Below are 25,581 nucleotides of genomic sequence, written 5' to 3'. Positions count from 1 at the left end.
TAGCCTCACACAGTGATTTCCTCTCTACTATTGCKGTTAATTCAATTACCATTTCTGTAAGTAACTGAAAAAAATGGGCYCTTAGCAGTTTAATCTTTGGGAAAAAATAAGCTTTCATGTCCTACAAGTGTATCTGTTGGTTATAGTATTTATCTAAAGGATTTACTATAACTGAGTGGAGTGTTGATAAATGGTTTGGTTACAATAAAATAGTTAAATCCCAAGCTGCATGACACTAGTTTACAGCATCAAGAATAATGCAATCTGTTGTGGAATTCAGATGAGATAAATAYAGAAATGTGTAGAGAGGAGCTAGTAACTTAAATACGTAGCTAGAGGTCTCTGAACTGAATAATCCTGCAGAAAGYATAGTAATGAGAGGCTAGAAAATTTTCAGGGGTGGATATAATCAGGAGTTGCAGTGTGCATGGGAATTTTTCATAATTTCACATAAATTCATAATTTTATGTAAACTGAAGCTGTTACAGTCTTTTTATCTGTCTGAGATGAGTTATATGTGAAGGTAACTTGGGAATTTTTGTAAACAAGTGACATCACTGGTAATTGCTGCTTTTTATAGTAACTGGCATTTATAATCCCATTTTTCTTTTTGATATCCAACATGTGCTCTACCACTCTAATTAGACTTTGTGAAGGCATATTCTTCACACTTACATGACATTTTTTTAATGTAAGGGGATAAACCATAGTTTGATATTTATCAAACTTCTATTTTTACATCTTTTTTTGTACAACAGAACTTTAATTCATTTAATCTAGAATACCTTTCTGATTCTAATGACTGTACATCTAGATAAAGGATTTTCTCTAAAGTTAAATAAAAGGAAATTGAAAAATTATTCTCAAGGGAAACAGAAGATAGTCTCCTATTTTCACTTCAAATGTGCCAGACTATAAAGTACTTTTAGAAAAGACAAATATGAAAAATCATGTTTGCTTTCAATATGAAATTTGAAGTTCTCCATAGACAATAATCYGGAAACTTTGACTCAATAAATATCATCAAAACTTATTTAGCATGTAAATGTATTCAGTTATTCTCCGCACAGTGGACATAAACAGCTTATCACTGTTCTGTCACTTGTGATGTSTTTTTTTGGAGAAGTAATTCTTTAGACTGGAATTTATAGTTAGGCTCAGGCCATCTGCTTTTTGACAGAAAAAATGACATGTTTTAGCCCAACAGTTTTCTGTTTTGGTCATATGCATGTGTATTATCTGCTTTTATTTTAAAAGCATGACTGGAAATAAACGGGTAATSTCTATTTGTAATACCTGAGTCAATGTATTTATTTTAACTGAGGGCTCAGTTTCACTATCATAATGTAGAGACACACATTACCTTGATYCATTTTCTAAGACAGAAGCACCTGTTTTATAGATACAATGAATGACATGGGCTGCCTCTGGAATAATTTTGTTCCTCCAAGACATAGCTTGCTATTTAGGCTGCAGTATCCTCCGATGAGGAATTGTGCCTTGTTCTAACTCCAAACCACAGAACAATGTTCTGTCCACAGACTGGCAGAAACTTTAATTTCACAGTTCCAGCTCCTCACTGCATCAGGAAACATAACTGGATTGGCTGATCCCCAAAGATTTTTAGCAGTCAATATATCTTGAGAATGATTTCCAAGAGAACCACAAGAGAGAAAGCTCAAGTAGGAAATTCAAGGTGCAGCAGGGTGGCAATGAATCTAATTTATGTCCTCCCTAGTGCTAGATGGTGCAGCTATATCCTCTTCAAACCAGTGCTTCCTGTTTCAGAGAATAGCCATTAACTTGAATCAATTCTTTCACCAAATTGAGGAATCAAAAGCAACAGTTCAGTCTCATATACAGTAGACTAAACAAAGAGAATGCATGTATGTRCATCATCTGCTTTTTTGTATTATTTTTGTGTATTTTGTGTTTAAAGGAGTATGCTATACATTTTACACTACAATATTGTGTTTCTATGTTGGCTTTAATTACCTGTCACACCACCAATATCCTTTTTTATCCTTTTTGAGTGGATGCCATTTAATTTATTATTTCTGAATGACAAATCACATATTCATCTACTTCATCTAGAATTCTTGTCTTGGGTCCTAGGATCACAGAATATGCATAAGCTGTACAGTAAAGTGTCAAATTAGAGACTTCCAAATGTGAGCTAGTTCAGCCATAAATCTCAGTGCGTTGATACTGGTACTCTCTATACTGGCTTTCCATAAAGGAGTATGTATATGTTGCATTGTCAAGCCCTGATACTCCTGCTTTCCCTTTCCCTTTCTCTAACAGCTCTTATTAGCGAGACTACTGTATCACATTCACATTACTTTCCTAGCCATGATGCCAGCTTCACTAATGCCAATATAAGGAATTCTGTCTGTTCTCAAATACAAAAGCATGGCATTTCTTCAGCCTTTGTCCACCAGACAGGGTAGCTCTCTTGTTGCTGTTCAGATCTGCCTCTGGGGAACACAGAAAACTTCCTTGGCAAATGAGTGGAGAAAAAAGGATCAAGTGTGTTTTGTTTTTAAGGCAGAAGGTGCAAAACTTACATTGGCTTACACAAATCTACGAACGATCARTTATACGTAACACTGATAACTGGTATTTGCTCTCTTGAGTTTGACTGTTACCGTCACAGGGATGAGTAACTCCTTGTAGCAATGTGGTAGAACGTATCTGAATGACTATTGAAGACGCAAATGCACAGGCATAGTCCTCAGAAGCCCTGTAGAAGTCTAGGGAGGTTTCCTCCAAGAGGCTTTGTTTTAAGACCACTCCTGTTACCTTAAGCATTTCTGTATATAAACCCTGAGTCYGCACACAAAGCTATGCCTATCTCATCTGTCTTTGAAATACACTGGCTTAAAAGTGCTTGTGCTGGACAATAGATGGTCGGGATTTGTTGTATTCCCTCTTGCTGATCTGAGTCTGGAAGGTGGACAGAAAGGCCAGAATGGAGCCTCTGACCCAAACAGAGCAGTTGTGCTCCACCGAAATAGTGATCTGATGCCAAAGCTGTGATCTCCTCCATATCCTGTTAGCATTGTGAGTACGTGTGGTATTACGAGAGAGCGCAGTGTGACATGCAGAGCCTTACAGATCTCTTTTACCCTGRTGTTCGCTACATCTATAGTTGTCTTTCTGGCCTATATCTAGTGGTCTTGGGTGGTCAGAGTTAGATGGAAATACAGTAATATGGGGTGTCAACCCTAGTAAAACCAGCCTCCATGCACTGAAGGTACGGTCAGTAAAAGCACAGCAACGTCCTCCCTCGTCCATGGTTTATTTTAAAGAGTTGYGCATTTAAATCTTTGGCAGACAGGTCACTCATCCTGCTGGGGGAAGTGTGATGCATGCAGAGGGAGATCATAGTGCTGCTGGAACCCAAACAATGTGCTGAGGGGGGGGCACAGGTCTGAGCCCGGAAAGCATTGCTGGTGTCCTGGTGTTCTCATGTGCTCTTAGAAGTTGGCAGTCCTTTTTTCTCGCTTAGTTATTGTTTTACTGCTGTTCTGTAACTCCTTTTTTCTCAGTCCATGATTTGTTTTAAATTTCTTGCCAATGATTTCAATTCTGCCAGTTTTATATTACATGCTTACTAATGAAACTTTTTTTTTTTTTTTTTTTTTTTGTCTTTTTTTAAAGCTGCAGGTCTCTCTCTCCCAGGCTTCAAAGAAAATGCAATACAGTCTTGTCAAAAGTTTAAAGAAGAAGGGGGGAAATGTATGAAATTTAAAATTACAAGTACAATCCTCTTCTGTTTTGATATTGTTTTAATTTTTTCAGAGCATAACAAAGCTAAGCTTCTTCAATAGACATCAAAGACAAGTTTTAAATCAGACATTTACTTGCTATATGAAATTTCTCTTTGGATGATRAGAATCACCTTGCAAGAACTTCAGCAATATGTAGTTTCGTGAAAAGATGAAGATCAGATAAAGAGAATGTGATGATAAAGGATCACGGTTATCCTCCTAGTGGTCAGAAAGCTGTGGCCTAGAAGAGTGGAGAGGAAAGGGTAAGAGTAGCTACTTCAGTGTCTTGAGTTTTGAGCAGTCTTCCTCAGTTGCCGGTGTGGCCTTCCAGTCTACATTGGTAGGCACTGGTTTGACTGATTTTAAACATGTTAATGAAATGGTAAAACTCCATATTTTCTAGAGTAAAATACAGCTTCAGTTGAAGCTTCCTCAAGCAGGACAGCCTTGTTCTGGAAATTGCAGCTGTGCAGCCATGTATCCTTACAGTTTTATTCTCTCGTTTTTGATACTTTTATCGTTTCACTAATACTTACTGTTTCTGAAATTACAAGAATAACCAGCTTATAGAAATGATCATAGAATCATAGAATCAGTAAGGTTGGAATGGACCTCTGGAGATCATCTAGTCCAACCTCCCTGCTCAGCAGGGTCACCTAGACCATGTTAGACAGGGTTGCATCCAGGTGGGCCTTGAAGATCTCCACAGAAGGAGACTCCACAAGCTGTCWGGGCAACCTGGTCCAGTGCTCTGTCACTCTCACAGGGAAGAAATTCCCCCTCACCTTCAGGCRGAACTTCCTGTGGTTCAGTTTGTGCCCATTGCCTCTTGTCCTCTCACACGAGACAACTGAAAAGAGTCTGTCCTCGTTCCCCTGACACCCTCCCTTCAGGTATTTATACACATTGATGAGATCCCCCCTCAGTCTTCTCTTCCCCAGGCTGAAGAGGCCCAGCTCTCGCAGCCGTTCCTCATAGGGCAGGTGCTCCAGCCCTCTGATCATCTTTGTAACCCTACGCTGGACTCTCTCCAGTAGCTTCACGTCTCTCTTGTCCTGGGGAGCCCAGAACTGGACACAGTACTGCAGATGAGGCCTCCCCAGGGCTGAGTAGAGGGGTAGGGTCCTCCCTTGACCTGCTGGCAATAGTCTTCCCAATGCAGCCCAGGAGACCATTGGCCTTCTTGGCCACAAGGGCACATTGCTGGCTTATGGTCAGCCTGTCATCCACCAGCACTCCCAGGTCCTTCTCTGCAGAGCTGCTCTCCAGCAGGTCAGCTCCCAGCTTGYACTGGTACCTAGGGTTAATTTTCCGTAGGTGCAGGACTCTGCACTTGCCCTTGTTGAACCTCAGGAGGTTCCTCTCCGCCCAACTCTCCAGCCTGTCCAGGTCTCTCTGAATGGCAGCACAGCCCTCAGGTGTGTCAGCCACTCCTTTCAGCTTGGTAGCATCAGCAAACTTGCTGTGGAGGCACTCTGTCCCCTCATCCAGGTCATTGATGAAGAAGTTGAACAGGATGGGACCCAGTCCTGAGCCCTGGGGACTCCACTAGCCACAGGCCTCCAACTAGACTCCACGCCACTGATGACGACCCTCTGAGCTCTGCSTTTCAGCCAGTTCTCAATCCACCTCACTGTCCACTYGTCTAACCCGCACTTCCTGAGCTTCTCTAGGAGGATGTTAYGGGAGACAGTGTCAAAAGCCTTGCTGAAGGCAAGGTACACAAAGTCCAGTGTTCTCCCCTCATCTACTCAGCCAGTCATTCCATCATAGAAGGCTATCGGATTGGTTAAGGATTAGGTATCATGCTGTGTGAAAGTGATGCAAAAGAGGTCCCATTTGYTGAGGGGGGTGAATTCTACACATTTAACTCAATTACATTCTTCTGATTACCTGAAGTAGTGCAGAAAAGCACAGCAAGATTTTTTTTGAAATGATTTACATTGTGTATTTCTTCTATGCATTATAAAACATCACATGCGAAGTTCTGAAAACTGCAGAAAAAAAGGATGTCTGCATTTTTCAAAAGCACTAATAAGAGACTGCAGATTTTTTCCAATAAATTTCATTTTTTACACCATTTCTGTCTCTGTATCTTCTTACGCTTCAGAGGTACAAAAGATTTAAATTAAACTCAGCCTTAATCAGCACCATAGCAACCAAATTTTTCAAAGCCCAAACCAGCCCCACATGTACATTTTTTTAAAGAAGCTACCATTGTAATAGTCTTATTAAAAACAAATAGGAATATAGGAATATTACTTTTGATCTATAGAGCTTTCACTGTYGTGCTGCCAATGGATATACAGTTGCATAGGCAAACTGTCCAGAAATAGCAATTCTGCATCTATTCAGTCCTCAGTTTCTGCTCAAAATGTCACCAAGGCTGCCAATCCCTCTTGTCAGCACTAGCAAGAGGGTCTGCGGGTGAAAGCTGCACTGACTTCACCAACCTATTTCACACAGATCATTAAATAGCTTTTGATTTTAAAAAGTTTCGGTCACTATTAATCCACAGTAGTTTCACACTTAGAATTGAAGTGATGTTATTACCTACATCAACGACCCTCCAAAACTACTTTTGAGAAAGACCAGAGAACAGTGAAATTGAAACGTATATCCATGTGTTTGAAGGACTTGCTGTTTGTGTTAGACAGTTAGATTTTTGTATATGATGCTAAACATTTATTTCACTAAATTGAAATGAAAGTAAATGGTATATCCTTTTACTCTTAAAATCTGTCAAGAGACATCTATATTAAAAATGCTGAAAAATAAAATGCTATACTTCCCATTCTGCTTTCATAGTCACAAAAATTATCACAAGTTATAGATGTGCGAAGCTCAACATACAGAAACTTACATTTTTTCTGAAAAACCCACCTTGTGTTAGAACAGAGAAGAGAGACACTTTTTCTGGTCTAAGAGAAACTGGGTCTTATTGATTGATATATTTTATTTTTAGGTGAAATTAGCAAATTTTCGAATAGATTTTTAATGCAGATGTAAACACATTTGCTGTACTGGAAGTAAAACTATGTTTAGCCAGAATCCTTTCAGTGAACTGTCTTGCACTCTGCCTGGATTTGAAACCGAGCACAAAAATGACATCTAAATCTCACCACTCACTGCACATATAGGTACTACTCAGTGATAATTGCTACCAGCATGACAAATTGCTAGCCATTTAGACTTCCTGATAATCTTTTAAAGCACTAAAGATAAAAATGTACAAGAATGTAATCCTACGGTAGCGAGCACTTAAAAGASCCAGCACCGATGACACTGCTCTGCATCGCAGAGGGTAGATTAGGCTGATGGATCCTTGGTCCCCTCCTCCCCTTCCAGACCACCGTGGAGCACTGGAGCAACCTTTTTTTTGCAAGGGAGAGAGCAAATGCTTTTAAAATGACAATCCCCCCAATCCTGCTGTGAGTTCGACAGGCATTTTGCTGTTTCTGCTACTTAGGGCTATCTACRTGGCTCTTGTTGAAGTCTTATGACCTCTCCTGCTTGATGACTCGACTAGATCTGGATTTAGACTTGAGGCCTCTCAAGGACTCAAGTGTATACTCCAAATTCCACTGTTGCTTACTGCTCACTTTTGTTCCTTTAAAAATGAGCCTACTTTCTCCAGGAGTTCAGGCCATCATATCATGCATACAATCATTCATATACATATATGAAAACATATATCAAAATTCATTTATAATGCCAAAAATCTGACTTTTGCCAAATATTTTGAAAACATTTGTTGAAATTTGACTTGAATTCGAAACTGATTTTAACTAACCTAAGATACTATAATTCTCTGGCTGTAAAAATGTAGATTATATAACTATAYAACCATTGTAACTTCTGAAATGCAAGATACAGAGGAGCATGAGAGTAAGTGATAATTAAACTTTTTACTCTATAGTTATATAAAAGATAAATGGATTAATAGTTTTAGTATATTTAATTTTAAACTATTGTTTTATTTTTCACATACAGTATTTCATCATGCCTTTATAAACATGTATGACATAAGTTTTTGAAGGGAAAAATAACATGTATTAAGTGATAATAATTTAATGAGACTGCTTTATCTGAGTATTGTCCATGAAACTTAGGAGTCTCTCTCTCTCTCTCTCTTTTTTTTTTTTTTTTTTTTCCTTTGGAACAGACCCATGGTCTTAGTTTTCTAGTTCTCCAGATCACAGAGTTATTTGAAGCTTATCTTGGCTCTTGCCTTGTTGTGCATAGGTTTCCTTTTCATCGAAAAAAAATAGAGAAAAGGGGCTGATGTGCAGCCTGGTTTCAATCCCACATGGATTTGGAATATGTCTGGAGAATTCACATACCCAGGAACTCAGAAGTGCTCTCCAGTCTATCAGTTTAGAAGTAGATTTCGTCTCACTAGTGCTCAGCTGCAGAGCAGTTACCAGCACACAAATGCCTGAGCAGGTTTTCTGAGTGTGGGAATATTGCAAAGCTCCTGAGTGATCTGAGGCACGTAAATGTCCCAGGGAAATTTGCCAAAATTTCAACCAGCTTCTCATTTTTTCTTCAATATCTCTTCTTTCTGTCYTCCCCATCTAATCCCCTCCATCTTCCTTGTTCCCACTTCTTTTTTTTTTTGTTGTTGTTGTTGTCATTGACTCCTGAACTGTCATGTCCCTCTTTAATGTATTCATTCGTGGTGATTCCATGTTCTGCCATTGATGAGCTACATTTTCARGTATAAGAAGAAAAAGGAGACGACTGTAGTGGAAGAGGTTCCATGTGTATCCTGTGGATGCTCATTCACAAGAGAGGAGCACTTGGGTTTGCTGGCACTTGCAGTCAAGCCAGAGTTTTCTGTCATGTGTCTCCCACTGCTATATCCAATCTACTACGGAAACCAAAACACTCAATGGAGTATTGGAATGTGTGCTGCTTTTACACGCCACCACCACCACCATGACCATCACCACCGCCAATGAATGTAGATCAGAGAAACATCAGGAATGTTGCTGAAAAGAGGAGAGCACTGACAGTGCACCAGTTCCTTCATGAACTACCATCTCAATAAAGAATAAGATGGAATAAAGGAAACAGAGTGGCTTTCCAAAACTAGGATAAAAAACTTGAAATAAAACCAAAACCTGACCCCTGTGGACAGAACTATATGCTACTCAGGAATAGAAAATGAATGAGAAACTTCTTTCCGTGAGGAGTACTTTTGCAAAGGAGGTGTTTAAAATGAAATGTTGAATAATCCCCTCTCCTACTTGACAAGTTCTCAATGTAAATTTGTTAGTAAATACTTATTGAAATCCTTATTAACAAAAATACTTACTGAAATACTTACTATTGAAAATAATAAATTAAAATAYTCATAAACAGAAGTTGAAATATATATATATACAAAATCTCACATTGCTTTGTGTAAATATGTGTGAGATGCACTCTTAGACATTAGAGTTCCTCTTTCTCAGTCATTCTTCACTGCTAGCAAGAAGAAGCTAAAAATTAAAAGAGAACAAAAAAMCCCACATTTTTTTCTGACATCCCACTATTTCTCTCTTTTTCCTTTATATACTTGTAAAGGAACTCATTTTCTTCCAGTAGTTATAGATATAGTATAAGAAAACATAGTATACATAATAACAGAGAACTAGATTTCAGGACAGGTTTTTAGTTATATAAAAAAAGGGTCAACCTGTTAGGAATGAAAAATGCATTGACTACAAAACCATGTAGACTGAAACCTATACACTCCATCCTGCGGTTCTGATTTTGTTTGATTCTTATTTTTCCCTCTTCTCACCTCAAGATAAAAAATAGTGCACCTGTATAGGAATCTTATTAAAGTGCGAACAAAATCAGAACAAAATGTTAGGTAAGGTTTATATGTTATTGTCTGACTTAGCTAGGATTAAGGGCACAAAAAGCATAATACAGAGTGAGAGATTTGGGAAGCTTATGATTTTTTATATTGACTCCAGTACTGGTGCTGCTTTGAGTACAAGCTACAGCTTTCATTTTTACTAGAAACTAGGGATAATTGTCAGCTTTGGGCTAAAGGCTCCAAAGTGTTCCTGGCTTTGGAGAGCAGGCTGCTAGCTGATACAATTGTGAAGAGTTTTTGCAAAGCAGAAATGCTTCCTTTTTCYCTTTCAAGCTTTTAAGAATTTAGATAATATATATTGTATTCATGGCTATACTACAAGGACTGACACACCAGATGACAGGTGACTCTCAAGTAGTATTTTTAAAAGTTATTATTTTTTTTCCAGATGTACTTTATACTTTTAATACATTCTATTTCTGTATTAAACTCTCTCTTAGTAACAAACCGTATGGTTCTCTTTTTGGTTGGCTGTGAATTTAAGAATTCAGTTTTGCATATGAAGAACTCTGAAGTTTAGCTTCACAAAATTCCTCTGGAATACTAATGCTTTACAAAGGGTTAAGCAGAAGTACAAGGTTATAGGAAGTAGAAGAGTTAGTTATATGTAATGATGGACTTAGCACTCTCTAGTCTATGTACGCTTCTTCTGTTGACTTTCCTGTTAAATGTTTTGYGATTTGTGAAAGATTAACAGCAGTTAGTGTTTAAACTCTGTCTCTTTCTACAGCTTGGCTGTCATCACCAACAGCACAGGACACCTTCTCAGTGCTCGGTAGTTGCTGAGGTTTCTCTCCAGGACACCGCACCTAATTCCCTATTTTTTTAGGGAGTTACTTCCGTCACTCTATACTCTAAAGAGCTATATGCCAGTGTCTCCTCCTTCAGGACTTGAAGGTTCATTGTTTTGCTTTATTCCATTATGTTTTCTTCCTTAAAAAAAACCCAACCAGCCTGTCAACTCCCTCATCCTGAACTTAYTTCCAAATAGCCTAATGCTACCTCTCCAAACTACTGGCAAGCCAATGGGAGCCAGAATCAAAAGGATATCAGATCTAACTTCTCAGAAAATTGCCTTCTAAGGTCTGTGAAACAAGTACAATTGTTCTTTATTAACTTTTTTTGTTTCTAGTTCACCTCTTGTTTTTGAAAATCAGTTGTAAGACCAGTCTTACTCCATCCTACTGATGATCCACTCTTGATATTTAGTATTTCYGTGGACACTGGTGCCTAAGAGTCCCCTGAATAACAATATATGTGTGCAATCTTGACTTCCCTCCAAAACAAACCCTCACACAAACCAACCCCCCTAATCCCCTGAAAAGCAAACTGAAAAAAAAAAATAACTCAAATGATAAAATGACCTGGAATGCACTCAGCTGGGGCCCATAATGCATTCATAAGAGTAGCCTGAACTTTCAAACCTTTTTGATGTTTGCTCAGGAGAAGTAACTCAAAACTACACATTTGGAAAAACAGTAAATAAGTGATTACCCAAGAGAATGTATTTGTTAGCTTCTGAGAGTAAGGCTTCGGGGAATAATTAAAAACCCAAATCAAAACCAAAAAGGGGGAAAAAACATCCTGAAAGCAATTCCCAGTGCTGGAAACTTTTGGGTAGGTGATGAAGGTGAAGAATATTAACTACGTGTATTCTCATTGTCAGAGAGTAAAGTTTACAGAATTAATCTCCAAAGCTCCTATTTGCTACAGCTCTGAGGCATGCACCATCTTGGTGTGCATCATCTTTCTAGTCTAAACATGGAGGTCCAGACAACAGAAATTCTCTATTTAGTTTACAAACTTTATTAATTAGCGCTTACTCCTCAAACATGACATACCTATCAAGCTACAGCATGTTCTGATATGCTGAAACTCCTTCCTCTACTTTTGGATGTGACTTTCTTTGAGAATGTTACATTTTTACAAAGCTTTCCATATATGACATGTTGGTACTCATGCTCCTCTATATTCTGAATTTCACTGGAAAAAAACAAAAAGTGCCCAAACTCCACTGAAACTATGTTTTGTGCAGGGAAGCAACATATATATGAGATAAATGTGAGATATATTTSCTAGGCAGCAGGGCAGAATGCTTTGCTCTATGTTGGTAATTTGGACAAACATTATTTTTATATTGTCAGGACAATTTAAGCTGGTCAATATTATTCTACTGAACCTTTTTGTAACTTCTATTATTTTTGAAAATTGTAGATGAACTTGTTATTTGAGTTTCATGATAACAAAGCTTTCTTTGGGAAAGATTTCTCAGGCAAGGAATTATCAGGTTTCCAGCTGGTGGATCACCCATATTCTGTTATACAAATGTGCCCCTTGATAAACTTATAAGCTCGTCTCAAAAGAATATAGATTATTGACATGTTTGGAAGGTTGTTCTAGAAATTTCATGCCTTGACTGATTAAATCCTTCATTTCAGTCTAAATGTCCGAATCATAGCTCTTTGACTTTGTACCAATATTATCCCTTAATTCTTCYTTTCCTTGATATTTACTCTGAAAGATGGTTATACAAAATCATCACTTTTTCTCTCAGCCTTCAGAATTAATATTTGCTTGTTAAGGCCATGTAATTCTCAGTCTAAATTTGATTAGGGCATACAAGTGAAAACATAGCATCAGTAATTGCCATCCTGTTCCTACAGTAGCAATATGCATTCTTCCTGTGACAGAACAAACTTCAGAGTCTGATACTTTCGAAATAATTCTACAGCCTTCAGAAAAAATACTACTTGTTTCTTTCACTCTAAGAAATTTTAGAATATTCACCTTGAAACCAAAAAACTTTATTYTGAATTGACATAGAATAGTCCAGCAATAAAGTTTCATTGAATCATAGAGTCATAGAATCAGYAAGGTTGGAAGGGACCTCTGGAGATCATCTAGTGCAACCTCCCTGCTCAGCAGGGTCACCTAGACCATGTTAGACAGGGTTGCATCCAGGCGGGCCTTGGATTCTCATAGATCTAGAAGTAGGAAGGATTAAATCTAGAAAGAACAAAGGAAGCCCTAGAATTGGTAAAAGATGATCAGGAGAATTAAAGGATTGGGTGAAAATGAAGACTGAAAAGCAATTGATTTCTATAAACTCTTTAAGTAACATCAGAGAAGGAAAAGATAGATAAGTGAAAGTATAGGAAAAGATACAAACCTGAAGAGTTATAAACAGGCTACAACTGAATTTAGCCTGGAAAAGAAGTGGCAKCTCTGGAACAGCCTCCTTGTAGAAGTAATGGGTACAATATTTCCAACTTGTATCTCYGAGCATCAGGAACTGGATTTGATGACCCATGAGGTCTCCTCAGTCCTACTTTCCACTATTTTTTAAACCAATGAAATCCTTCYTTGCATTTGTAGCAATATGGACATCCGACAAAATATCTGTTTGTATTTTACGTGCTTCTAGAATATCAATATAATCATTGTTTTCTTTTTGTCTGTAACAACCAAATGTGTGCCTCCAGTATACCTACCTTGCTAGAACTCATACAAAGATGTAATATTATTTCCACATTTTCCAGTAGTAAAACTCATTTTTAAAACCACATTTTGCCAAAATATTGATTCTCAAATTCATAGAGGTTACAATTTAATCTATTTTAATGCCTCAGACAACTGACAAAATCACTACTAACAGATTTTCTGGACAGTGCAATGCAGTGGAATAGTATGAGTTTTAATACAGAGTCCTTTATTTTCAGCTACCCRAAGATTTCAAGTTGGTATGAATGATTTTGGAAGGCACAGTTTTTCTAACAATTTAAACCGGTGTAAMTGAGGCTGCTATGGTCACATTTACTCTTTCTCCAAGTCACAACTTCCTGCAACCTTTCCTGAGATATCAGTAGCTATAGTTTGAGTCTTCTTTCTTTTCTTCTCCCCTCCCTCCCCAATGTCAGTTTTTGGTTCCCTGAACCATCTCTCTGAAGCTTCAGTGGACGTCTATGTGAAGGGACAGCAACGTCCAACCAGTGTCAGGGGATGAAGGGTAGGWTTATGGGATTGGCCTAAAATGTCCCAGAATGGTACATATTCAGAAGAACTGCAGTCATGGTCTCATATATAACATGGATAGGTTGAGGTGGTTGTATAGGCAATAAAAACTAGAACTATGGAAGTTTTCCTTGGAGAAGAAGGTTATATTTTCACATACTGCCCTTTAAAGAAAGTCTGACATTGGCAAACAGTTTTTCTGGGAACTTGCTGTTAGATGTCAATATTTCTGAATGTTTATTCATTATCACATAATGTGAAGAGAGGCAGAATTGAAAGCGACTATACTAATGAAAAAGACATATTTTTTAAAAAAGATCAAACCAGAAATTCTAGGATTCCTTATGAAGCTAGCATTAGTCTCTAATGGTTTCAGTTTTATCAGTGTCACAGTCCCAAGAACTTTTCTCAGGAGTTTTCAGTCCCTGAGAGATTCTGAGGGAATCAGAGACAGGAACATCGTGATGGCATCAGTTTCAGAAATACTGTAGTTGTTATTGTTGGGACTAAATAGATGAGGCATTTTCTAGTTTTGAATCCAAGAGAAATMAAAAGTGACATTTCTTATCCAAACAAGACTGGGACTGGACATTTTTCAAGAATGTGATTTCCATAGAATTGTCACAGACTTGCACTCCACAGTATTTCCTGAGAAATAAATACATATTAATTGTCAGTTTTATGCAAATAACAGTAACGTGACAGTCTGAAAACCCTGATTCTGTAGAAGCAAAGCTGCTCACATAGAGCTGAAAGGTGGCAATATGTTATGTTAAGAGAGAGGTCTGGCATTCTGCTCTACAGTCCTTGGTTACCAAGTCAGAGGAGAAGCAACGTGCTCTCACTTGCTCAGCTGAGCTAACCACAGCCATTACCTGAGTGGTGAGAAGAAYCAGTTTAACTATACCTGGCTCCACTCCCTTTCCTCTACACCTCACTTTACCTTAAACTGGAAGATTGTCTTCAATAAYGCATTTGTTATAATCTCAGGCAACTGAGTGAGGCTGCTTAGCATACATAGATTTTTATGCTGATGAGTAGTTATTATTTTTATTCCTTATTATGTACTATCACTCAACCATTGTTTTGAATTTCAATCATCTCCATTAAAAGCTGAAGAAAGAAGTCAATGCAAAACCTGGTCCTAGAAGTACAGGACCACTGAGAGTGAAAGGGCCCAAGATGCTCGGATTAAAAAATTAAAKTAAATTAAAAAAAGTAAATAAATTCAGGTCCTCATTCATTCAGTTCTGTGAGACACTTTCTCTTGACCTCAGTTGTGGAGTGTTTCAATTAAAACTGTAAARAGTTAAGGGCTCAGGCAGTATACACAGGCGAATAGACTCAAAACACTGTATTATTATTTAAAGACGAAATGCAAGCTGAACTAACTAGGCAAATATTTAGGCTTTTTCTCTTCCCCAGAAGTGCACTGCAATCATATTTTCCTGTTTCATAACAGAAATATTTGGACTCAAAAATATGAATGCTTTTGTAAGATAATGAGAAAGCTACACCAGTTTTCATATTCAGAGAACATATTCACTAGCAAGAATTCTATAGAAAGTGCAGCCTCTTATATGTTCTAGTACTTTTGCATGTGTACCAATGTTATCAGCTGTGCATCATCTCATAATTCCACATACTTGATATAATTTCATTTAAATGAGTAATTGTGAAATGATAATGTATGAGCTGGGCTATTATGGAATATGGCTAGATTTACTAGACTTAAAATATCTACTTTACAATCTTTTTTTTTTTTTTTTTTTTTTTTTCCTGCAGGACTACAAAGTATCCTTTACCCACCCTTTCAAGTAGAGGTCAATGCAGAATAGGTAAATCTGTTTCTGGAAGGGAGCGGAGAGAAGGTTGCCACCCTGCGACTGAAACTAGATGGTGCTTTATGTCAGGTTCAGCAGAGTCAATTTCTATGAAGGTGARTGTGGGAAGAAAAGAGATCACAGCTGTGCCTTCTGCCCTAATCAATTCTTCCAGCTCTGGAGAAGTTTCTGCTCTGGAGCTGCGCTGTGCAGCTGTGACAGTCTGCCTGCCTTCCTTTCCTCCACAGCTGAGGATCTGTCAGACTATGAAAATCAACWGGGGAAAACAAATGCAAGGATTAAGAACAAAGTATCAACATCTTACTTTAATGCTTTTGTACCTTGTACCTTGCTTATGTTTCTGGCCCACAGAAAGCTCAACATTGCTGTCAGAGTAGAGTGTTGAAAAACAGGATTACAAGGCTGTGATTCAACAGATGCCTGCACTTGTGCCAAGCCCTAACAGATACTTTGCACAGATGTAGGCATATTTCCATGTGATCCTTACTGAAAGCTGTAGTCTTGGTCTTTGACCACAGGATTTGTTGCGTGCAGCATACTTGCTGATCTTGTGTGGAATCCTGCTGATATCAATGTTTGGGTACTTTAAAAAGGAGGAAAAAAAAATGAAAATATGTTCACAAGGTATTTTTACTCCTTCCTCCCAGCAACTATGTTTCTGTCATGAAAATGAAATGCATAGTAATGCAGATGCTAGAAATTTCTATAAGAGGCCCTTCTATGTAACGGGAAATGAGCATCAGTTTCTAAAGAAATTCCCTATTACGAGAGGCATGATAACAGTACAAAAGATACTCATAAAACCAGGAAGAAAGATAGGTTGAGAACTGGAAAACAGAATGTCTGAGAAGGTAGCAGCATCATAGTCTTATTTTTCCTTCAACCGTATGCCCCATTTACCTTGCTGAGAAAATACAGCATTATGGTAATAGGGAGGAAAAGAGAAGGACGGTGCCAGAATGGTAAGAACCCACATGCATGTGGGTTTTCTGATTTAACCAATGTTTTCTTATTAAAGATTTATATAATTAATATACATACTTAAATGATCACATAATAATACTATCAGTTAAATGTCAAAATCCTTTTCTCTTTATTAATTGGAACAGCTATTCAATTTTAATAAGATTTAAAATGTAGAAAACATTGACTATAGTTTATCCTTTCAAGGACTAATGCTGTCTTGAGGAAAGACTCAGAACTTGAAGTTGTGGGGGTGACAGTCTGCTTGAACCTGAGTCTAGACCTGACAACGGTAAGAACCATTTCTAATTCATTGAGTAAGAACGTTTATGGGTAACAAACACAAGAGTAAGATGCTGGTACCTTATTTACTTCAGAATGGGAAAGATTTAGGGTGGACTTAAGGTAGGGTACCTACTTTACACATTATTTTAGAGATAGCTGGAACTTTAGGATGAAATAAAATTTAAAAATGCTCACAAGACTTTACTCCTAATTTATTTTAATCTTTTATTTCTAATTTATTTGCTTCAGGTAAATAAGTCATTTGAAATTCACTCTGCCTTCAAAGAAGTTATCATTTATCATTTGTATACAGTGCCATATGCTTAGAGGGCATATTCCTTCTTTTTAGGAAACTATATGCAGCTCCAGGCCCCTTCTCCTTTAACATGAGGAGGTGGAGGCCTATACTTCAGAGGGGTTGTCTGGGCTCTTTGCATCACGGGGAGCACTGCAGAGATTCTCAGACATTTTTGGATATGTGCAGTTAGGTAGGTGGATGATTTGGGAACAGCTCATGGCAATGGGAAACCTACATTTTAGTTTTCTAGGGGCATCTTGAAGTTCTTAGTTGGAAATATCGCAGGAAATAAACTGAAAATATTTATGGCTATATTTTAAAAAGGTTCCCATTACAAAACTAGCCTAACATATGTAAAGCGTAGATCACGGACATGGTGGTAAAAAAAGAAGAGGTTCATTAATATAAATATTTAGGGAAAATGTTGTCCTGATTCTGAAGGAATCCCAAAGTGAATTTATATGGCAGAAATCATCATAGTTACCTCACATTTCAGAGCTGAAGAAAAACTTTCAGCCAGCCAGGAAAGATCTGTATTAATGACAGACATCAGCCAAAATCAACTCCTTTAATCCTGGCAACTACTTTTCTTTAACATCCTTTGGAGTAGCATTTAGCCAAAAGGCTCCTTCCACAGAAAGCAGAATATAAGTTACAGATCTGCTTTCCTTCAGGATGAGCCCACTACAATAAACATTGGGCTTCTTGTTTCTCAGGAAAATGAAAAAAAAAATGTATGCAGAAAGCTCATTGTRCACTGCACCATTGCCAAAGAAGGGGAAATTAATATTTGCTATCTGTTCAGCCTTCTATCAGCTAACCCCTCCATCACTCTAGGGACAACCAGCCCTGGTTCCTCTTCTGCTACTCAGACGAGCCCAAGTCTGTTGGGTTTGGTACAAACCAGCCCAGACAGGCAGGAGTCATCAGATATGTTCCAGTTTTTACTGTTATGGAACAAACTAATTACTGGAAGAAATTGCTGGTGTAAGGTAAAAGGATATGAAAAGTGCTCTGAACATAGGAATGTTGAAATAGGAAATAGAAAAGTAGCACTGAGCTCTTTCAAAGGCAAGAGACATTACATATTTTTTTTCCATAATCTCATCAGAGAGTGCTTTAAAACTTGTTTTGTCTTCTGTCCCTGTTGCTGCTGCTAAAGGACTGTCCCAGAATTTCTGTAGTTAGAAGTGATACAGTCCTGAGCCTCAGCATTTTCCTTAGCAGACTGCACCCATTAGATAACATGGCTTTTAGCTCATGTAGCTCCTTTCCCCCTCTGCTGGGAACCCAACCAAGCCTATTCATTTCATTTATTGCTAGTAGTTTTACTCGCTCACTGTCTTCGCTTTGGCAGTTCTACRAGGGTTTTGCATATATAATGCATTCTCATAACATATTCTCAGGCAGTGGCTTGATAGACTTGCTCCCTGTACGTTCCAGTCTGAATTACCGGGGAGCCTCGCTGGGCTGAATGAGTCAGGCAGCTGAACAACAGCTTGTTGTGCTGCTGCTGTGCCTCCTCCTGCATTTTGAAGTTATTGTTTCTGTCATCCTATGCTAAAATATTTATTTTCAGTGAAAAAGTTCAGCAGTGTATCTGCAGAACTCTTGCATTAGAGGCTACCACTTTGCAGCAATGTTTTTCATGTCCTGAACAGTGACTCAGTTCCCAAACACTGACCAATCTTATGATCCCCAATTCCTGCTTCCAGTTGCATTACTATTTTTCTATTTCTGTTGACATATCTTGGAGACTTAGCTGAGGAGACATAGTAATCCACCAGTAAATTAAAACAAACAATGACTGGGACAAAAAGTAGTTGTATTTGTATGTTTATTTGATAAAACGAACTTTTTCCTCCTCAGCATAAGCTTTCTTAAAAATGATACTACAGCTTGCTGAGTTTCTTATCTTTTTATTGCTGCTGTCTTTTGGAAAATATTCACTGGCTTATTGTTATTTCCATTAATGCCTTATGCATGCCTTAATTTTCATCAGGAATTTTTTCTAATCAAATAATTTGAAGTTGAAAGGTCTGAGGAGAAAAGAGTGATTAGATTTTATTTTTTTCTGCTAGCCTGACAGAAGAGATAAAGGCTGAATCACTGAGAGACCAAAACCTCTCCAAAGAGAATAAGACATCAAGCTAGAAGAGCTTCCAAACCAGCAGGTACATAACTATGATTCCTGTTAAAAAAAAGTGAAATAAAAAAAATCTTTAGGAGGAAGGTAGGAACACTGATTCATTTCCTCCTCCATAGGGCTACTGACCAAAGATGAAGCAAAAATCCTGTTTGTTACTATATTGTACGAGTGTTAGAATGACAGAAAAAGAGCTGAAGAATACGTGGACTAGATTTCAACGATCCTCCTTCCCAGGGTTGGGACTTGTTCAGTTCAACAAGGTCCCTGTTGGCCTGCTGAAGTCTCTCCAGATGGTAGCCCTGGCTTTGAGCGTATTGACTGCTCCCCCCAGTTTGGCATCGTCTTCAGACTTGATGAGGGTCTGCTTCATTACCTTTTCCAGGTCATTGACAGAGATGTCAAACAGGACAGGCCCCAGTACAGACCCCTGTGGCACTCTGCTTGTTACTGAGTTCCAGGTGGAGCGCAGTAACCTCTCCTTTACCCTCCAAGCCCAACTACCCGGCCAGTTTTTAGTTCATCCATCCAGACTGTAACATTCTAACTTGGATATAAGACTATTATGGGAGACAGTGTCAAAAGCATTACTAAAGTCAAAGTCAATGATACCCACTGTTCTCCCCTCATCTACTAATCCAGTCAGTTCACCACAGAGGGCAATCAGGTGGGTCAGGCATGATTTGCTCTTGATCAATCCATGCTGATGGTTCCCAGTCACCTTTTTCTCCTCTATGTACGCAGAAATGCATTCCAGGAGAACTTGCTTCAAGGTTTTCCAAGGGACTGAAGTGAGATTGAACAGCCTGTAGTTCCCTGGGCTGATGTTTTGGCATTTTTTGAAGATGAGTACAGTAACTTTGCCTTTCTGTAACAGTCGGGGACTTCCMTTGACTTCCAAAGCCTTTCAAATGTGACTGAGAGCATCCTTGCAAGGCCATTGGGCATGTCTCTCAGCACCCTGGGGTGCAGCTGGTCTGGTACCAGGGACTCGTACAGGTTAAGATCACTCCAGTTAACCCTAACTTGTCATCATCTGCTACTGGTCATTCTGCTGAAGCTTTCACTAACCACAAAAACCTGGGAGACCCTACTGTGAATGTTGAAGCAAAGAAGGTATCGGATACCTCAGCATTATCTATGTCCGCTGTCACTAAATTGCCTGCCCTATTCAGTAGTGGTAGATTTTCCTTGTTCAGCCTTTTATTACTAATTTATTACTAGTGAAAGAATCTCCTCTTGTTGCTTTGGATGTCCTTAGTAAGTCTCCATTCCAGCTGAGTTTATACTTTCCTGATACCATCCTTACATGCCTGGACAACAGTTCCAATCTAAAGATGTCACCATTTTCTCCCTCAGATCAGGTGGTCTGTAGCAAACTACCACCATCATGTTGTCTTTACCGGCCTCTGTGCTGACCCACAAGCCCTCAACCAGACTGCTGTCCACCCTGCAGAACAGCTCCATACAGCTGAGCTGCTCTTCTGAACAAAGAGCAACCTCCTTCCACTCGCTCTTTCTCTACCTGTCTTCTGCGAAGTTATATCTGTCCTTCACAGCACAGTTCTGTGATAGCACACACGGATCTAGCTCCCCCTGCTTGTTTCTGACACTGCATGCATTTCTGTACATTCACTAGAGGCTAGTGTGCCTTCATCTATTACTGATATATCTCTTGCTCTCATTATCCTGCACTCTCTGCTTGACACCTTGTCCATCATTCTCCATCATGCATGAGATGGCTCTCATCTGTTCCTAGCCCTTGATCCTCAGAGAGGGTTTCATGATTGTAAAAGCCAATGCCTTGATGTTACTGGAGGCTGCACAACCAGATGTTGATCAGCATGTTCCTTCCTTTTCCCCCTAGCCTTCCCCTCCATTAAAGGGACAAGGAGACAGCACCTGCCCTCCTACAACCTTAACCCTCATCTCCTGCACCATATAGTCATGCTTGATACACTCCCAGGTCTGTCCTGGCAGTATCACTGCTGCCCATGGGAAGAGAAGCAGGGGGTAATAGTCCGGGTACTAGATAAGCCTCAGTAGCCTCGCTACAATGTCCTGATTCTGAGGCCCTGGCAAGCAGCTCACCTCCCTAGAGAGCAGGTCAGGCTAGTAGATGGAGGCCTTCACCTCCCACAGCAGGGACTCGTTTACTACTGTCAGGTGCATCTTTCTCCTGGTACTGCTGCGTAACTCAGGTCCATCTGGCTTGGATATGTTGCTAGACGCATCTCTGAGATCCTAAGCCTGCTATCAGAGCACCAAACCTGTTCTACAGTTTCAGATCTGTGAGTGGAGAAGGAGCTGCCCTCCTGACGCCAGAAGTTACAAACCTCCTGGTTTCCCCATTATGCGAATTCTCCATTTACCCCATAAGTGACTGTGGTCTTTGGCTGCCCCTCCTGCCACTCCTTCTGTGTAGTTCAGGCTCTTGTCTTTGCAGGGTGTCTGTGAAGATCCAGTCAACCTCTCTTTCATTCTCCCTGATACYGCACAGTCTTTTCACCTCCTCACCCAGCTCTGTAGCTTGGTGACACAGCCCTTGCCTCCTGCAGCTGAGGAGCCCATATCACCCCCACGGTGAGAGGTGCCAGGCACTCCCTGCGGCCCCGACCCCCTGGAGCCACATCCACTATTGGGAGCTCACTATGGGACAAGGCATCTGCTGAGCCCAGGGTAGTTTCTTCTATGGCTGCTGGATACTGTGCCCTGGGGGGCAGCACTACCACAGTACATCAGCTCCACGTTGCCTTCAGCAGTTTCTGACCTTCTCCTGTGCACCCTTTTGCACACACTGCYGCATCTATTTGCTACACTCACCACAGAAACCTGGCTTTCCTGTAAATCTAGGTCTATAGTTCAATCATTTGCTAGTAGGTTATCATCAGTAATTTCCAATTAAGTCTGRTTTAGTTTAAAGTCCAACAATTAAGTCTCTCCATTTCTGCTTTGGTCATGGATTTAATTTTAAGCTAGTGCTTTGGTGATTACAATAGTTGGTGGCATTAGCTCCACATTTCTGGGGTAAAATTAACTCTCTCAAAGTGCATCTGTTAACTGTTAAAATATGTGCTGTGATTTACCAAGGGATAACAGTTTTAATTTGTGGAATCTCATATGCTGAGATGTAATCAAAACAGTCTGGATTTACAAATGGCCATTTGAAAACACAAACTCAAGGTGAAAAAAACATTCAGTAGCTAATTGTATATGGAAAGAGTAAGATATTTGTTACACAGAGAATTTGAATAGGGGTTTAGTTTGTATATCTTCCTGTGAGGCTCAGATCAGCCGTGAGATCAGAATTTGGGATGTTCAGTAAGCAGTACCAAAATAAAATAAGTAGTGGGGGATGATGACTTCCTAACTTGGAAACGGAAGATAACGTAAGTGTATTTGAAGTACGAAGAGAACGAAAAGGACTAAATAGCGTTTTTTAGTTTGATATAGAAAGGTCAGTTGAATGAATGTTAATTTCTCATGCAAGTAATTAACAGAATTATTCAGGAGAGAGTAGATGATAGACRTTTTCTTATACTTAAATAAATCAATATGGAATAATAAGATAATGTTTTCAGAAAGGGAAAGCTATAGACCGTGCCAATTTTCAGTGCTCTGTTAGGCACATCTGCTGTGCTAATCATTATACTGACGCTACCRATAATGTCTCTGGACAAAAATGATTTTCATATTTTGACAGATGTCCACAACCTTCGTGATCTTTTAGCAAATCACAAAGTGAGAAGACCATTACAGAGTTAGTGGAGATTGATGCTTCCTCTTCCTTATTGCATTTTCAATAAAAGGAACGTCTAGCTAACTTACAGTCTTGTTTACTCTTTCTTCCTATTAGATCACCCAATTCTTAAGCAATACTTAAAATCTATAAGTAATAAGGTTGATTAAAAAAAAGTTTGGGTTCAAACTTGATTGTGTGTCATAACCTGGTTCATTTTGGTCTTAGAACATACACAAGAATATAAAGCAAAACAAAAGTAAATCTCTCTAGGATCAGACTGTCACCCACCTCCAATCACAAACTATTTTCCTGTGGAGTAGCAACTACTCTATGTGATGTATGCCAAAACTTATATTTCACTTTTCTTTGTATCTGTTAATTTCCTTGCCAATCAGTCATTTTCAAGCTTATTCATCTTTTCTGTTTTGAAAACACCATTTCTATTCATCAAGCTGCTCAGTTTGATACAATCAAGTGCCATTATAATTGGTATGAGTACCATTTATAACCAAGCAGGAGGAAAAGAACATAAACTAGATGAATTTGAGAAGAATCATTTGAAGTTTGGATGCAATGAAACTTTTGCCACTGTAACGAAAAAGTTCTGTTCAGAAGCCACTGCCTGTCATAAACTTTAGGAAAGTTTCATTGTACTTGTTTTATGTGAGGATTCTGGTAGTTTTCCTTTTGATCATTATGCTGTTTCTCATTACTCATTCCCCTTTTTATCTCCTTCTTTTCATCAGGTACAGTTTAGTTAATATAAGCATTTACATATGTAGTAGCTAATTTTTATCTAAACTGTTCTGCACCATTGTGCTGTGGAAGCATTGGAAGCCTGAACTGAATCAAAAGCTCCACTGGGACAGATGTTCTACAAAATGCATTTGAAATGAAGATTCCTGCTTCTGAGATCCTGTTGTCTTCTATTATATCACACAGACTACACAACTTGTATCACCGTGTATCCCATGGTGCTCTGTAATAAAACTAGATACTGTAAATAGGTAAATAAGATTAAAATAGCTTCTCTCGTCATGTAGCTTTTTTCATTTGTGCTTTCCTGTAAGTAGTTGAATGAACTAAAGTGTCTCAATTCTTGCAAAAATGGTAGCACTTGCTATAAAGTGAGAATAAGAGCTACAAAAAAAATATAAAAAATGTTACCTGAAATGAACACATTACATTCAAAATGCTGCTATTGGCAAAAGGGAACACAGGATACAGGAATTTATTTTTTAACAAATTAAAACATTAACAGTCTAATTAAAGGACAATAAACAGCTGTTATGAGTCCCGCTACAGTAATATTAATACTAACAGTCTCAATTATATGAAAACAAGCCTCATTAATTAAACTTTAGGATTGTTATGCAGGAAAACTTACTAGTATCTCTCCCTTGTCTGGTGTGATGCTTCTTCTGTCCCTCTGTGTCTTGAAGCTGGCAGTTTTGGTCTCCTTCAGGAAGAAAGTGTGCTTGGGGGGTTATACCAGGTTGTTGGCATCTTGACGTCCTTCCGGGGAGGAGTATGGAATCGGTGTTTTCTTTCTCTTTAGTCTTCCAGTCCATTTGGGTTTCTACACAAGCGTTTTTTTCCCCTCGGTTTCCACACAAAGCCCGAGACTGGCACAGTTGTCACCCTCAGACCCAGCTTCCTGAAAAGGTTGTGTTACGTGCTGGCTCCCTGGGTCTAATCGTTGCGTATCAGGTATCTCAGAGAGAGGCTGAAATAGGAGAGGTAATTGGCACTTCTCCTCTAGGCAATTGCTAAAATAGGCTGAACCCAGCTCAGCCCACAGAGAGCCCAGATAAGCCCCGAGACCCTGTGCTGTCAGGGCAGCGCAAAGTCTGTGGCCTGTTACTAGCCATGRCAAGAAAGATATTTACTGGGCTGCATAACAGAAGCATTTCTCCATACAATTGCTGTAGTTCAGAACAGCCTGGTGTGATAATGAGCACGGTGATTTCATTATAAGAACATATATTATGTTACCATCACATTTTTTTCTGCCACAAAAAAACCCTACACTGATGTCTGCAATTTGTGTTATTTTCAGAAAGAAACTTTGCACCCAAAGATGACTTGCATGTACTCAGTTCTGTCTTTAGATACTATTTAAGCTCTTAGCTCTGTATTTTACAATTAAACATAATGAATAACAAAATTATGGGATAGATAGTAGGAAGCTTTCAAGATTAGACCTCCAACCAAGAGCTGTATTTTCTTTCATATCACCAAATTAGTGAATTCATGTTCTCAGAACTCTAAATATGTTCTCAGAAAATTGGCAGAAGAGAGGGTACATTAACTAGCAAGAAAATTTTATTCAGTTTTAATGAACTCTTAAAAGCTTTTCTTTATGTCAGAGAGCAAAACCTTGGGTTTTTCCAAAGCTATGCGAACCTACTTTTTCCTTATACTGTGRTTGAAAAAGCCGACATCTCTCATATCACACGCTTAGTTTCTCATGAATCTCATCTCAATGCATTGTTTAGTCCCGAGTCTAAACAGTCTGTTTCTATAAATTGCCATTCATGCACAAACACACAMACATGTTCTTCTTCTCTGCTTCTTAATATCCACCAGTATTCTCTCTATATCTGAGATAATCCAGCTTGATAAGAGAAATTCATCTGTGAAGAGA

The 25,581-nt window shown here is 38.8% G+C and overlaps 1 long non-coding RNA gene across 1 annotated transcript in view; it reads right to left on the bottom strand.

Moving 5' to 3' along the window:
• Window positions 1-24,377, bottom strand: part of LOC146585671 (uncharacterized) — a 35,233-nt gene extending 10,856 nt beyond the window's left edge. Inside the window, exon 1 of the long non-coding RNA XR_014897957.1 lies at window positions 24,322-24,377. This is a non-coding gene — a long non-coding RNA (uncharacterized LOC146585671). The remainder of the gene's footprint in view (window positions 1-24,321) is intronic.
• Between the last annotated feature and the right edge of the window lie 1,204 nt (window positions 24,378-25,581).

The sequence above is a fragment of the Rhea americana genome, unplaced genomic scaffold (genome assembly GCF_003343005.1).
Source record: "Rhea americana isolate MKP2758 unplaced genomic scaffold, rheAme1 scaffold_78, whole genome shotgun sequence".
NCBI lineage: Eukaryota > Metazoa > Chordata > Aves > Rheiformes > Rheidae > Rhea > Rhea americana.
Note: the sequence above shows the minus strand (reverse complement) of the source record. Positions and strands in the feature narration are given on the sequence as shown.